Source organism: Manis javanica, chromosome 13, assembly GCF_040802235.1.
Source record: "Manis javanica isolate MJ-LG chromosome 13, MJ_LKY, whole genome shotgun sequence".
In the NCBI taxonomy this organism is placed as follows: domain Eukaryota; kingdom Metazoa; phylum Chordata; class Mammalia; order Pholidota; family Manidae; genus Manis; species Manis javanica.
The window spans coordinates 20,607,168-20,623,230 of record NC_133168.1 but is presented as its reverse complement, the minus strand read 5'-3'; positions in this window follow the sequence as shown (position 1 = coordinate 20,623,230).

Genomic DNA, 16,063 nt, shown 5'->3' with positions numbered 1-16,063 from the left:
AGTGAAGACTGACGGGACAAAGAACTTTCTAGAAATTCTGTCCTTTATTCTCATTTTTTTTTCAAAAATTAACTGGCCCTGAAAACAAATTTTTTCTCAATTTTTTTTTGTATTTTTAGATCAAGTAGGGTGAAGAACAATGAAGTAAAATAACAAAAGGCAGCAATCATGAAAATTAATATCTTCAACACTCTGCGAACCCTTATTTTCCTTTGAAAACATCTGCCTACAGTGTTTCTTCCCACTTATTTTTGGGCATGTCTGATCAATGTTTTTCATGTCATATAGACAATTTGATTACCTGAAAACTCACAAATTATAATTTCTTCTTTTTATATGTAATTATCATAATATATGTCAAAGGTGGAATCCTGAAGTTGTTTAAGTTCAAATTTAAGTTAAAAGAAAGTTTTTAGATTTTTCTGCTTACTTCCATTAATTATTTTTTTTCATTTCATTATTTCTTGATCTTTCTTCCTCACACCCTCCTTCTTTCTATAGCTGAAATAAGGTAACTTTAGCATTAGCCAGAATTGCTTTTAAATACCGGGTCTCCCAGACACTAGCTATTTAGTCTTAAGTCAGTAAACTTTAAATACCTCGGTTTTCATATCTGGAAAATGGATACGGTATTGCTTTCTTGCATGAGTCTATGAGATTTAGAGATATTTCTGGGATATGTGGCAAGTACACATGGTAGGTGTTCAATAAATGGTTGCTACACTTGTTACTGGACTCAGGTTGCTGGTCTTATCATGAGATAGAATTCAAGAATGGATGTAAATGGTTAAGCTTTAGTAGTTTATTTGGAAAATAGGAGTATAGAGAAAACCTAAAGTACATACCAAGGGTTGAGCATGTGCAGACTCCAGCTGGGAGTTGCTGTGAGGAAACAATAGGGAGCCTTTTTTGAGTAAAGGAAGATGAAGATTCACTAGATGGTTTCAAAGGCAACAGGTGGGGTCTTGGAGTTAGAGCTTGCTCCGCCCTCACACCAGGTTCTCATCAGAACTGTCATGGCACAGGGAAGTGTGATTTTTACCATGTTAGTGAGCATATAATGAATTTTAGGGTGAAATTTGGGTCAGTTTCTCCTCCATGCCAGAACCAGCCAGTTTTGGACAGTCTGATCAATACCCTCCTCCCCACATCCCATGAGAACAACTTACATGGAATATTTAGAATATAAACAACCAGTTGGCCAAAGTCTCCCCACCCCCTCCCTGCTCATATCTGCCAATCTACCTGCTCTAACACTATCATAATTTATCTAACAAGTATTTTTTTTTACCTACCATGTATAAGAAACCATATTGAGGTGCTTGTCGGGTTTTGACGAGGGTATTAAAGCACCATCTAACAAATGGTCTAATTGTTTGGCATTACAAACAGCAGACTTCATAGTAGGCAAAGCAAAGGCGAGCTGCTAGCTCTACTATTCAGGCACGGTTGGCATACAGTCAATGTTAGCTGTCATCCACGGAGAGGGTGTAGCTTCAGCTGTGACTACTTTAATCCTTTAACAATCCCAACCCCTCAACTGTTATGACAGGACATTTAGTTTAGAGAAGGATAATGGCTGACTATGAACTTCTGTATATGTATTTACTTAATATGCAAACGTACATGGCCTTTGGATCTATTCCCCGGGGAGCAGAGTGATGTGGAAGACATTCTTTCCAAAAGCTGTGTTAAAATACTAATGGGATTGTGTTAAAAAGATGAAGCCCTACTGGAAAGCCTCCCTTGTCCTTTGTACAGGCATTTCTTACCTGCCCAGTCTTTCCCTCTCCCTTCCTACAGTTAGTTTTAAGATTTTAAAAACATTTATTTTCTTCGGAACAATGCACCTTGTATATTATGCAGCTATCAGGCAAAATAACTGATCACTGCCCCTTTTACAGGTTAAACAAAGTATGCATCGCCTCTTCTGGTCATAGACTACTTCAGGGGGTGAGGGATATGTTGTCATGGTTAAGAGGGCTGGAATCGGGCTGCTGACCTCCAAATGCCAGCTATTTCCTACTCTATTTCTGAGTGCTGTTTACTTGTACAAGTTTAACCTCACTGAGACTTGAGTCCTTGTCAGTAACATAGGGTTTGTTGAGAGGATCAAACCAAATCATGATCTATAATACTAAATACAATACCTGCACACAGTAGACCCTTGAAAAATTGTAAGAATTATTATTAGGATCACATAAGATTTTAATCTGAATTGCAACTAGGTACACTGCAGTGACCACTCGTCTCCCCCGCATGTGGGATTTTTACTGGTTATTCATGTGCTGTGCTGACTCAGAGGGCCTTACTTAACAGGTTAACAAATGTATAGATTTCAGAACTGAACTGCTTTTGCTGCTTCAAAGAACAAGTTCAGTGTCCTTCAGGATATTCTCAAGAATTAGGGAAACCTTCCTAGAAGAACTGATTTCCAAACTGAGGCCTTAAAGATGAGTAGAAATTAGAGAATGAAGGAGAAAAGTGTTCTGGGTAGGAATAACAACATTTACTTAGACCTAAGGATGACAGTGAATAAAGCTAACTCAAAAACTGAAAGGAGTTCAATATGGCTGTTACACTGCATGCTGCATTTGGAGAATGTCCAGAGCTGAAGCCGGACAGGCGGGTCAGGTAAGGTCTCAAAGGGTCATGCAAGCCATGGTAAGTGTTCTTGGACTTTGTTTTAAGGTAAAGGGCAGACATTGTAGGGTATTCAAAATAGGAGAGAAACAATTAGATATATATTCAGAAAAATGCATCTGGCCACAACACTGAAAATAGATGTCAGGTCAAGATGGGAAGCGTGGAGACAAGAGGCTGTTCAAGTTGTCTGAGTCAGGGACAACAGTGCTCTGGAAAAGGGGAATGGTGGTGACAGTGGAGAGACTGAATCCGGGCGTAGATTCAATTGGTCATATGATTGTTTGATATCAGTGATTAAGGAAAAGGAGCAGATGATGACAGCTACCAGGAATCTTGCTGAGACACTGGCATTACCATTAATGAACACAACAGAGCAGTAGATTTCAAGTGGGAGATAATGAATTAACTTTAGTTTTTGAAAAGTTGGTAGCATGTGCGGTACCTCCAAGTGTAGATGTCCAAGCAGTTGGGTGTGTGCGAGTTGGAAGGTCAGGAGAAAAGTCTGGACTCCAAATATATATTTTTGAATTATCTGCATCAAAAAGAGAATTGAAGCTATGGGAATAGACGGGATGGCTGAGGAGGAATATGAGACCATACTCTGAGAAACAGGGTCATAACCCTTAACTTTTCCTTGATGCAGTGAGAAGAAAAAGGATGAAGAGGAGACTCAGAAAGAATGGCCAGTGAATGAGAGGAAACCATAGGGGGTGGTGGCGTAGAATCCCGAGCAGAGGGAGGGGGACATTCCGGGAAGGGTGAAGTGGCCCCCGGTGTCAGCAGGACCACGCAGACACCAAACACGAGGGATGGAGGAGGGAAGCCAGTTTGCAGTGAGTACAAGAGGGCAGGACGGGGAATGTGGAGGCGGCAAAGGAAGGCCGGTCTTCCAGAAATTCGGTTATGCACGAGGGGAATGATTAGGGAAGTGGATGGAGGGGTAGACAGATTTCTGTTTTTGTTTTCAAGCATATTTAATTGCCATGGGAAGGAGCCACTAGAGAGTGAGAGGGTGGAGATATGGGGTACAGAAGGCGCCTGAAAGGCCCACGTCCTTGAGTAAGTGGAAGGATGAAATTCGGGGTACAGCAGAGGGTTACCACTGAGAGAGGAAGAGATTCACATTCTCCTGAAGGAAACGGAAGGAGGAGGGTAGGTGGGGATTGAAAAAAACTTCCAGGTTTAGTCAAGGGGTCAAGGGGTTGAGACCTTCTCTTTCTTCTGAGAATAAGAGACCACCTCCTGCAAACCAAGGCAAGGTGGCAGGGTCAGAGCTGCAACAGGCGAAGAAGGTCCCGGCAGCCCCGCCGTCCACGCAGGCAGGCAGACCTGACCAGGGAGGGAGCACACTTGGCCTGCGGCTCTAAGGGCTCCGATCGAGCAGAAGCCAGCGATTTCCGAGTGGAGCCCTCCTGGGTGGTTCCTCGCCAGCAGCCCAGGGTGGGTGCGGAGGCCTGAGCACGTGGATTCCCTGGCAAGTGGAGGTTTCCTCTAAGCAAGTCAATGGGAAGAAAATGGAACCAAGGAGTTGGTGAGACAGAAGTTGGTGTGACTGAGCATGAAATCGCTAATGGGAAGGAAAGAGTGAAGAGAGAAGGCTGCTGATTGGAAAGGAAAACAATGGGGGAAGCGGTGAACAAAGGGTCCCGGTGACGTCAGACAGGAGCTGGCAGGGGGCGCGTGGGTGCAAAGGCTGCGCGCAGGAGTTACTGGCCCAGGAGCAGGGTGACCGCGGAGCTTCACTGATGACCTTACCGAATCCTGCCTCCTCCCTTGCGAAATCTGGCTGATGCTATAATAGCTACAGTTGTTGACTCTTCATGATTATAAATGAAGCATTTCTCCCACTTCTATTAAATGTTCAGAGAATGGTTAAGTGCAAATATCAGCATGAGAAAACTGAATGCAGTGGTTAAGAGCAGAAACTCTGAGGTTGAGTTTTTGGGTTAAAATCCTGTCTCTTGAGCCCGTTTTCTCATTTATAAAATTGGGATAAATTGGCATCTACTAAAAAAATAGTTAAATGTGTCAATACATATGAAGTATTCAGAATAGTTTCTGATATACAGTAGGTACGTAATAAATGTTAGCTATTAGTATCATTACCATTACTATTAGATGATATGAAATTATATATGATGCTAGGTTCAGAAAGGGCCCTAGAGATAATTGTGTCTAATCAGCTCACTTGACAGATGAGGACCTGAAGTTCATTGAGAAATACTGAGCTTCCCAAGTCAGGCAGGCAACCAAAGTCTAGATCCAGGTCTCTAGATTCTTGGTTGCTCTCTCGCTTTTCTGTGTTGTTTGGATTTTATCTATTTACAAGAAGCCAGAGCTGCTCGGTAGCTCCTCACATGGTGGAATGCACACCACACAGATTCATGGCCCAGCAGAGAGTCCCTCCCAGGGCCTCCCATGTGCCTTCACGGTGGTGTGAGGCCATCACACACAAGAGGCAGTGCGAGTAGACCCAGAGATCTATGGCGAGGTCTGCAAAATGCTTCCTTACGGGCCTTGCGCCATCGTGTCATAACAGAAAACTGCACTTTCACAAGCTTTAATGCATTTTCTGTTGTTCTGTGAAATGTGGACAGCAGCCATCCTTGTCCAATTTACTCTCCTGTCCAGATGGTGAAAGAAAAGACATAATTGAAGTCATTGATGGTATTTTAAAGTCAGGGCTCTGTAAGCGCTGACACTTTTCAGCCTTTGATTGTTTACAAAGTCTTCCAGCAAAAATTGGATGCAAACTGACCTGTCTTCCTCTGAAGTAATGGAGCTAATGCTAAGAAAATTGGTGATTACTTTCTTGATTCCTATATATGCAAAGACTGTGTGCCCAAATTTTTCTGACTGATGGCCTCTGGGTCTCTGTTGTGACCAAGCACTCAGGCAATCCCAGGTGGGATGTGTGTCACTTCTACAATTTGCCTAAATTGATTATTGAACTTAAACTGAAGCTTTGGAAATTGTTTGGGGTATATCATGCTGATGAGATTTCCAAGTCAATTTTGGGTTCAGGTGGCTCAATTTAGTTTAAATCCCTGTGTGCTTCAAATCAGAATCTTGATTTAGTAGAGTACCTCAGCTGTGGCACCAGCCTTCCAACACCATGGTCAGATTTTTTGTTTTGTTTTGTTTTGTTTTGTTGTGGTTATTGCTGTTATTTTATTTCTTTCTAATGGAAATTAGAAACGAAGACTATGTGAGCTGTTTGTAACTGCTACACTTGCCATCATGCTCTGCAGTTAGACCTAGAGGAGTCACTGTTAACCTCAGCTGTGCATCAGAATTACCTGGTAAACTTTTAAAAAACAGGGATCTCTGGGCATTAGTTTTCACACAAATACAAGGAAGTTTAAATGGAAGGCAAGGTTGAGAATCGATGATGTACATCTATGCTTACCAAACTTTAATGTGCGTATAAATATCATTACTATGCAAATAACAGTTCTGATTCCTTCAAGTGTGATCTGCATACCAGCACCATTGACATCACTCAAGAACGTGCTAGAAATGCAGGCTCTCAGGTCCCACCCCAGACCTACAGAATCAGAATCTGCACTTTAACGATCCCAGATGTGTCATATACACATTCACAGTTGAGAAGTATTACTTCCAAGAGTCCCATTTCCTTCTGAAGACCATGACTTAGGTGTGCTGTACCAGGTAGATGTTTTGCCTGAGTTGTGGCATGGAAATCCCAACAACTGAGCTTCCCTGAGTCAAAGATCATCAAAGGATTTTCCATGATACTATAATATGTAATAGGAATAAGTAAGTTATAAATTACATACAGAATGATTATAGTTATACAAAACTCAAATAAAAATAAATATATATTATTATCTCTGAGTTGTAAAAATATGGGTGATTTTTGTTTATTTTATATTTCTTTGTATCTGACCAATTTTCTGTGATACAAATTTATGATACCATAATCAGAAAAAGAAGATAATTCAAGCAAGAAAAGAAATCCTATAAAAAAGTCTGATATTCTCATTATTTTTATTTTCTTGGTCTCTATAAGACAAATTTTTATTTTAATGTTGAAGTATCTAGGCTTTTATAGTGTTAGGCAAAAAACCTAATTTTCTAAAAGGGCAGGAGACTAAGTATTTCAGGTCATATAGTGATGAGCTTCTTGTTAGTCTTGAGGAAAATTCCAGGAAAAAAAAAAGCCTCACTCTCAGGGAGTAAGAGGAGATGACCATTGGAGGCTGGCATTAGTAACAAGAAGTGATGCAGGATTAATTCTATATCCTTTTACAGATAAAGCAATAAAATGGCAAGTAAAGAGAATGCTTTGAATCTTATCTAGATTTTTTTTCACAAAAATGCATTTCATGCTATTTTCATTAAAACATTAAAAATATCAAGCACTGTGTCCTGAATGATATTACTGTTGATAGTGACCAGTCAGAATCCAGTAGAAATGAAACAGGTTAATTGAAGAGCATTGAACAAAGGGACTGTTTGTAAAGATGGGGCATGTTTTCGGGAAACCAACACGGCATGATGCGATAGCTAGTGGTTAGAAATGATGGAGAGTTGTTACCACCTGATGCCTAAAGGGACGAGGGGAAAGAGGCATGCCAGATGGCAGAGAGAGCTCCTGAACGGAGCACTGACAGGGACTGTGGTGTTTAGTAGAGGAATGAGCCCAGTCACAGCAGCCTTATGAAGAGAGATTACTTCGCCTGCCTCTTCACCTCTGAATGACAGCTGGTGCCCACCTACCGACCAGATCACTCAAAGGCCAGGAGATAGTGAACCTGCTCATGCAGATCAGCTGTCCAGAGCACTGCTGGGCAAAGGGATGAGTGGATCCACAAAGTCAGGTGGAAAATATTAGCAATAAATCTAAGTAGATCCCTAATGAGTTGAAGGATGGGAAAGAATGGGAAATACTTGGCTAATGGTTTAGAAATCTCTTCACAGCTTTGCTCCATTCAACATTTCACCAATGATTTAGAGGAAGATAGAGAGGGCACATGAAAGAAATTCGAAGAGGTCACAGAACTGGGAACTATCAAAAACATCAGATGACAATATTCAAAAGAATGATGTTCTGGTTCTAATATGAAATATTTAATAGATATAAACAAAAGGCCATCATTTGAGTTAAAAATGCCACTTCTCTATATTTGTAGGAGAGAGATTAGTAATATCCCTTATCAAATAAGATTTTAAAAATTGACAAGATCAGTGTAAATAATCAGTCATGTGAAAAGACTGCCCCCCAAACTAATGTGATTTTAGTCTGAATTAAAACCAAAGGGTCCAGAAAGAGGGGTCTTATTCTATTCTGTACTCAACAGACAGTAATGATAAACTGAATTATATGCAGGGTATTTAGGACCAGGAGGTAGATACTTAACCTGGAGAATGAGAGTCTATTCAGGAAGGAGGTGGAGGAACAGACCCTGGGGTATGTTTCCAAACGTCCAAAGGACTCTTCTGTGAAGCAGGGATGTGGTTTACTTCCAGCCCTGGGGACAGGGATTCTTAGGCACAAAGAACACAGAAGTCAGATTACATAAATGATGATAATCTAAACAATTCATGCCATCTGAAAATCAAACAGATCTACTTGTGGGATGGCAAATTTCTTGTGCTAGTCAAACACAGGCTGAACGACCACTTACCAGATGCATCGCCAAGGAGTTTGGCTGCAGAGAACTGTGTCATGTGTTAGGTTGGAGGTAAGACCACACCACACCTTATCCTCGGGTGGTGGTGGTCCCCAGCGAGCCCTGTTTTCTTCCCTGTACTTCTGTTTACTCTGCATGTTGGTGGTTTCCACCACCTTCTCTTTCCCTGAACCATGGAGAAATAGAAGCTTAAGCTATGGAGGCTTGAGAAGGCCTCTGAAGCCTTAGAGTTGTTCCCAAATGCCACCAATCGCTTAAATCTCATTAAACAGTAAGTGCTGCAGCAATTGTTGAAAATAATCTCTTACACCAGTTATTGTCTTTAAAGAAAAAGCAGGCTCCAATTCCAAATATAATACTTAAAGACAAATTTTAAGTTAGGCTTTCATTTAATACCTTATTTAATTTTTCTGAATATAGGAGTTCAAATAAATTAAAAAGGTGTGAAAATGGGAGCAATAATCTCTGGAAACCCTACCACCCAGACAGACATAATCAGTGCATCTTCTAATTCCAGACCTCTCTCTCTGTGAGTACCACCTCATGCCTTTCTGGATCCATAGAAAGATAATTTTACATAGCCAAATCTACATTTCTACCTACTGCTAGGCCATCTGCTTTCCATATGCAACATCATGTTGTTGAAATACTTCCATGTTAGTGAATGCTTTTGAATGCTCTGTATGGATATGAATGTAACTGTTAAAAAGCTTTTTACATATAAAATAGTAAAATGTTTAATGTGCAAGCATTGGTTTTTTTACAAAATAGACTACTAAGAGAATACGGTATCCTAGCTGACACAATTTCAGCTCCTTCCTTGCCACATCTCTGACACCAAATGCCATGGTGTATTTTTGTCCTACATATATGTATAACAATAACAGTATCATACACAGCAGTAATAGTAGGATAACGTCATTTGGGTACCTGGATCCAATTCCAATGCAAGTATGTGGGAGGGGGTCTTCCCACACATACTTACACCAAGCATTTCTCAAACACTAGTAGGTTGTTGGAGAACTCAACTCAATTCTGATGCTGTCTTCCCAGAGACAACACCAGATTCCCCAGGTTAAGGGCTCCATCCTACAAGACTGCCATCCACCCCCCACTTCAGTTGCCAGTTGCAGGCCCCAGGCTTTCTCTGTGCTTCTGACCTACCGGCTACAGATGGGAGGTTCCCACAACCTCCCCTTAGGTTCAATTACTTTGCTAGAATGGCTCACAGAGCTCAGGAAAACACTTAAATTTACCATATTAAGAAAGGATACCGTAAAGGATACAAGTTAACAGCCAGATGAAGAGACACAGGGCAAGGTCCCAAATAAAGGAGCTTCTGTCCTCGTGGAGTTTGGGGCCTGTCTGGGTGGCACGTAGAGGCGCTCTGCTTTCCCAAGCACAGAAGCTCTCCGATCAAGCAGCAGGGCCCAATGCAGCAGAGCAGAGCGCAGAGCAAGCTCTTACTCATGGGTTCTTCACTGCATAGTCATGACTGACTAAATTACAGGCCGCTGGCTGATTCAGCCTCCAGGCCCTGCCCTTGGGTGGGGGGTCCAATAGTCTCTCATTAACATGACAGAACACCCGTTTCACCTTTAAGGTGCTGCAGTGTTTTCAGGCACTGCAGATGAAGACCAAATATACCTGGGAAATGCGTATTTGGTCATGTGGATGACCAAATATGTATTTCTTGTAACATTACATCACATCCCTGGATGGCAGCAAGAGGATAGGCGTGACTGTGTCGTGAGGGCACACGGGATGCCAGGAAAACCTGGCGCTGTGAGGCTCAAGTGAAACTAATTACCTATTAATTTCAGGAATGAAAAAACATATTTATTGACTCATTGTAGCATTAAGATGAGAAATTTAGTGCTTTTCTCTCCTTTTGCATCCCTGTTACATTCATTAAGTGAATTTAATAAGGTTTGTTGTATTTTAACATGCTTATAATTTTAGTGTCTAACAGATTATATTATCTATAGTTCTTGAAGATCTAAATATCTTGTTTCTGTCTAGAAACTTTTGGTCGTGTAGGATTTTCTTCTCCTGTGCTTTGTTGTTTCAAATCGTGAGCTCATCCTAATCAAGCCTTTATTTGTAGAAATCTTAGGCCCTGGGGGAGCAGAGGTGCATGGCTTCAGAGAGGCTTTGCATTTGCTTATGCTGAATGTCTGAGGGAACAACTTTTAAGATAATTTGTATTTGAGGGAATTTCTACACTGTATAGGTAGCATAAACTGAGGCCACACCTTACGTGAGTATAGGCATATGGTTAATATAGTTTCTGATATCTCACCCATTCTGGCCAGGATGAAGGCCCTTTTGTTATCTCTGTGCTGTTGGAAGAATTTCCCTCACTCCTCTTTCACTGGGTGTTCTGGCTTTCACAGGGTAGGGCATTGTGGGGGGGTTGTGCTCTCAGAGGGGCAGCTATCACCATCCTCACTCAGTGGTAAAATACTGAAGCTTTGTCCCTGAGACTGACAGCAAGACCAGAATGTTCACTGTCACCCCTTCTATTCAGCACTGCGCTGGAGGGACTAGCCAGGCTATAATGCAAGCAAGGGAAAGAAACAAGAGCCATGTGGATTGAAAAGGAAGAAGTAAACCTTTTTATTCTTAGATAAGGTGATTGTTTCATAAAGAATCCGAAGGAATCTTCAAGCTATTATAACTAATAAGTGAATTTAGCAGTATGCTGAATACAAGATCAATATGTAAATCTCAGTTGTATTTCTGCAGCAAACAATTGGGAAATAAAAACAATAACATTAATAATAGCATCAAAAAACACAAAATACCTAAGAATAACTATACCGAAAACTGTAAAACTTCCACATTATTAAAAATAACAAAGGCTAACTTAAAGGAAGACCTAAATGGAAAAGTATGAATGGAGAGATAATGTATGTTAATGGATTGAAAGATTCGACATGATTAACTTATCAATTCTCAAATAGATCTGTGGACTCAATGTAGCCACAATCAAAATCACAGTAGCTTTTTTTGAGGTAGAAATGGCAGGCATGATTCTAAACTATATATGAGAATGCAAAGGACTTAGATAGCCAAGACGGTTTTGAAAGAAGAACAAATCTAGAGGTCTTCCTCCACCAAATTTTAACTTACTGTAAAGTTGTAATAGTGTAGTAGTTAAAACATCTTTGTGTTCGTGCAAAGCCAGACAAATAAAACATTAGAACACAGACCCAGAAATAGACACATACATACATATATGGTCATTTAGTTTACTAAAAGATACCACTTATATTCAGTGAGGAGAAAAGATGGTTTTTTCAATGAACAGTGCTGGAGCAATTAGAAACATGGGGAAATAAATGAAACATTTGACTCCTATATCAAACCATAAACAAAAGTTAATTTGAAGTGGGCCATCAATCTTTAGCTTCTTAAGATAAGCTAAAAATAAATTAAGCTCTAGAATAAGATAGGAAAATGTTTTTATGAACTTGAGGTTGGCCATGATTCTTAAGGAAGATACAAGATGTACTAATCATAAAAGTGAAAACTCAAAGAAATATACTATTGGATTTTATTAAAATTATGAATTTCTTTAATTGAAGGTCATCTATCTGACCTCAGATAAATTACTGAATATGTGAATAGGAAATCCATAGACCATAAGTTATTTGCAATGAAAAGGTCTTATAAACAGAATATTCAAAAAACTTTTTAAAAGTAATAAAAAAAGACAAAGTACCAACAAAAAATGGACATATGACTTGAAAAAGCACTTCACAAAAGACACAGCCAATAAGTATATGAAATGGTTCAAAATAATTAGTCATCAATGAAATGCAAATTAAAACTAATGAATAACCTTTGCTTGGAAGATTTATAAGCTTTTGTTTTGTCCATATATCTATCACAGACCTTCTGCTTCCAGTTACAGAGTCACTGGAGATAGAAGCTCCCCTCCTAATAGTGAGAAGCAATACAAACTACATAATCATAGTTTCAAAAAACAAACAAAACCCTTCGGTGATTTAAGGACTTGAAGAGGCCTAAATGAACTGAATTCTGACATGGGATGAGCCCTTCCTAGTGGAGAAGAGCCTTATGGCTGTATTCTTCCCTAGCTAGTGGCAGTAGACACATGTCGTCTCAGGTCCCTAAAAGTGAGTTACCAAGTGTGACTGAGAGAAGGTGTGCTGCACTCCAAAAGAACACCTGAACATTCTACTTTATCCATGCAGAAATCTAGGTGACATATGGGAATCGATATTAAGGGTGTCACGTAACAATGGAAGGAAGACAAAGTTGGATTGGGCTGAATTTATTGATATGGGCCCACTAAGCAGAGATTCTGCATTTAATATTAGAGCTTGGAAAGACAGAAAGGGCTTTAACAGATTATGTAGTTGGTTGGCTAAAACATGGACCACAAGATGGCCCACGGAGTGACCTGGAAATGCCTGATCTCTCTTGGTTTAATGCAGAGGAAGAGATACAAGGCCTAGGGAGATGGAATATTACAGTGGATTTGTTGCTTAAGACCAACTCATCCATACTGTGGGGGTCCAGGAGACATGCCTTTGAGCAATTTTGAGAAATAAATTTGTGAGGGGGGCCCCAGCATTCTTGAAGGGCTCTGTGATTGTTCTTTTCTGTAAGCCAGACCTTACAGTGTAAACTGCAATGACTCAATTGGAAAACATAAATGCAATGGCATTAATAGGACCCTAGGGTGGCTGGGGCCAAATGTTGGCACTCTGTGGCCAAAGGTAAGGTGGCTTGGTTGCCATAATGGAAAGCAGAGTCAAAGCAGCAATCAGAATAGTCTGACTCATGCAGACCCACGCCCTGTGCCAGTTAATCATGGTGTTCCTAGAAGTGAAATAGAAAGCCTACTGAGTTATGTGATCTGTATAAGCAGAGAATTTCTAGGTAAAATGAACACAAATCTAACTCAAATCATAAAAAAAGAGTCACAGCCCCTCAATTAAATCCCAGACTTGAACCAGTTTACAATCTCAGACTCCTTGAATGAAAGAACTGCTGAGTCCCCTTGAGGAAGGACCCCAGTACATTACTGAAAATATGTCCTGTTTATCTTTCTCCCAGCCTTCTTCAAAGGTACTTATGGTCTTTACCAAGATAACTGTACATGGCCAAAAGGGAAATAATCAGACCTTCCAAGGAATTGGACACTGGTTCTGAACTGACACTGATTCCAGGAGTCACAGAACGTCACTGTGGTTCTCCAGTTAGAGTGGGGGCTTATGAAGATCAGGTGATCAATGGAGAGTTAAGTCCAGTCTGCCTCATAGTAGGTCCCGAGGGTCCCCACACCCATACTGTGGCTATCTCCCCATTCCAGGATGCATACCTGGAATAAACCTACTTAGCAGCCGGCAGAATCCCCACAATCGTTTCTTAAACTGTGGAGTGACACCATTATGGTGGGAAAGGCCAAGAGGAAGTCATTAGAACTGCCTTTAATGAGAAAATAGCAAATGAAAAGTAACATCACAGAGATTCGTGCCACAATCAAGGACTTGAAAGGCACAGGGGTAGTGATTCCCCCACATCTCCATTCAGCTCCTCTATTTGCCCTCTACAGAAGACAGGTGGACGTGGGGGAATGACAGTGGATTATAATATGCTTACTCAGGTGATGACTCCAGCTGTAACTGTTGTACCAGATGTAGTTTCATTGTTTAGACAAATTAACACATCCCCTGGTACCTGGTATGCAACTGTTGATCTAGTCAATGCCTTTTTCTCTATCTCTGTCCATAAGGTCCATCAGAATCCATCTGCTTTCAGCTGACAAGGCCAGCAATACACCTTCACTGTCATACTTCAGGGGTATATCAACTCTCCATCCCTGTCATAATTTAGTTCAGAGAGGTCTTGGTTGCCCTTTCCCTTCTACAAGATGTCATGCTAGCTCATTATATGGAAGACATTATGCTGACTGGACCCAGTGAGGGAGAAGTAGCAATTCCTCTAGACTTGTTGGTAATATATATGCATATCAGAGGGTGGGAAATAAATCCAATTAATATTCAGAGGTCTTCTACCTCAGTGAAATTTCTAGGTGTCCAGTGGTGTGGGGCATGTGAAAATTCCCTTCTAATGTGAAAAGTTGTATCTGGCCCTTCCTACAACCAAGAAAGAGGCACAAAGCCTATTGAAGCTCTTTGGATTTTGGAGGCAATATATTCCTTATTTGGGTGTGTTGCTCTGGCCCATTCACTGAGTAACCTGAAAAGATGCTAGTTTTGAGTGGGGCACAGAAGAAGACAATGGTCTGCAACAGGTCTAGGCTGTTCTGCCATTTGTGTCCCCTAATTCAGCAGATCCAATGGTACTTGAAGTGTCAGTGGCAGATAGGGATGTTGTTTGGAGCCTTTGCCAAGCCCCTATAGTTGAACTGCAATACAGGTCTTTCTTTGGGATTTTGGCAAAGCCTTGCCATCATCTGCAGATGACTACTCTCCTTTTGAGGAACAGTCTTAGATCACAGCAGAGATGGAAACTGGATGACGGGCATCACCAGGTAAAGAACCACACACTGCTGACGTGCTTGCTGAGGGCAAGAGGAACACAGAATGGGTAGCAGAAGAAAGTAGCTGTAATTACAAGCTACAACCTTAGGACCAGCTACAGAAACAAGGACTATGACTGTCATGAGTATTCCTCCTATTTTGTTATGAATATATTTGTGGGCATATGTACATATATTAAGCAAATATCTTTGTTTTCTTTCTTCTCTTTCCTTTCTCATATAACATGTATTGATTTTTATATCAGTATTTAAATGTATTTGCTTTTACATCAAAATATTTAAGTTACAGGATAGTAGGAGAAGAGCAAATATCACTCAAAGATTTTACCTCCTTTTCTGGGAAAGAGATTAATGCACTTTCATTTGTACATAGGATAGTTGTATCATGTTAGGTGGAATTGAGACATTATTGTATATATTTGGAGATCGAGTATGGTTTAAGGAATTGTGTATAGGCACTAGGTTGACAAAGGGTAGACTTGTGATGATTTATTTTATGTGTCAACTCAACTGGGCTATGGGATGCCTACATAGCTGTTAAACATTATTTCTAGGCTTGTCTCCAGTGTAAGGATGTCTCCAGAAAAGCTTAACCTTTGAATCAGTAGACTGAGTAAAGAAGATTGCCCTCACCAATATGGGAGGGCCTCATCCAGTCCAATGAGGGCCTGAATAGGACACAAAGGTGGAGGAAGGGTGAATCCATTCTCTCTGGTGGAGATGAAGCATCCATCTTCTCCTGCATGCAGACATGGGTGCCACTGTTTTTCAAACTCTTGGGTTCAGACTGGGGATTGAAGTTTGGTCCCCATCAAGCTCAAGGGTCAATAGGAATCAGAACAAAACCTGCCTATACAGGGAAGCTGGCCATGGTCAAGAAACTCAATGTTAAAATACTGTTACCAGTTCTTGTGACTGCTTTTTCATTCATTCAGGTATTTACCTGATGCTTGCTATATTCTGGACATTTTTCTAGGAACTGGAGATTCACCAGTGAAGAAAGTCCAGGATGTCCCTGAACTCATGGAGCCTGCATCCTAGCTTGAGAGAGAAAGACAATAAGCACATCAATCAATCAATAATATATAAGATGTTGGTAAGTGCTATGGAGAAAAATAACAAAGAAAGAGAGGTAGGGAGGCACAGAGGACAGATTTAAAGAACTCGTATGACAAAAAAGAAAATGAATAGTATACAGAAATACATACAATAAATCAAT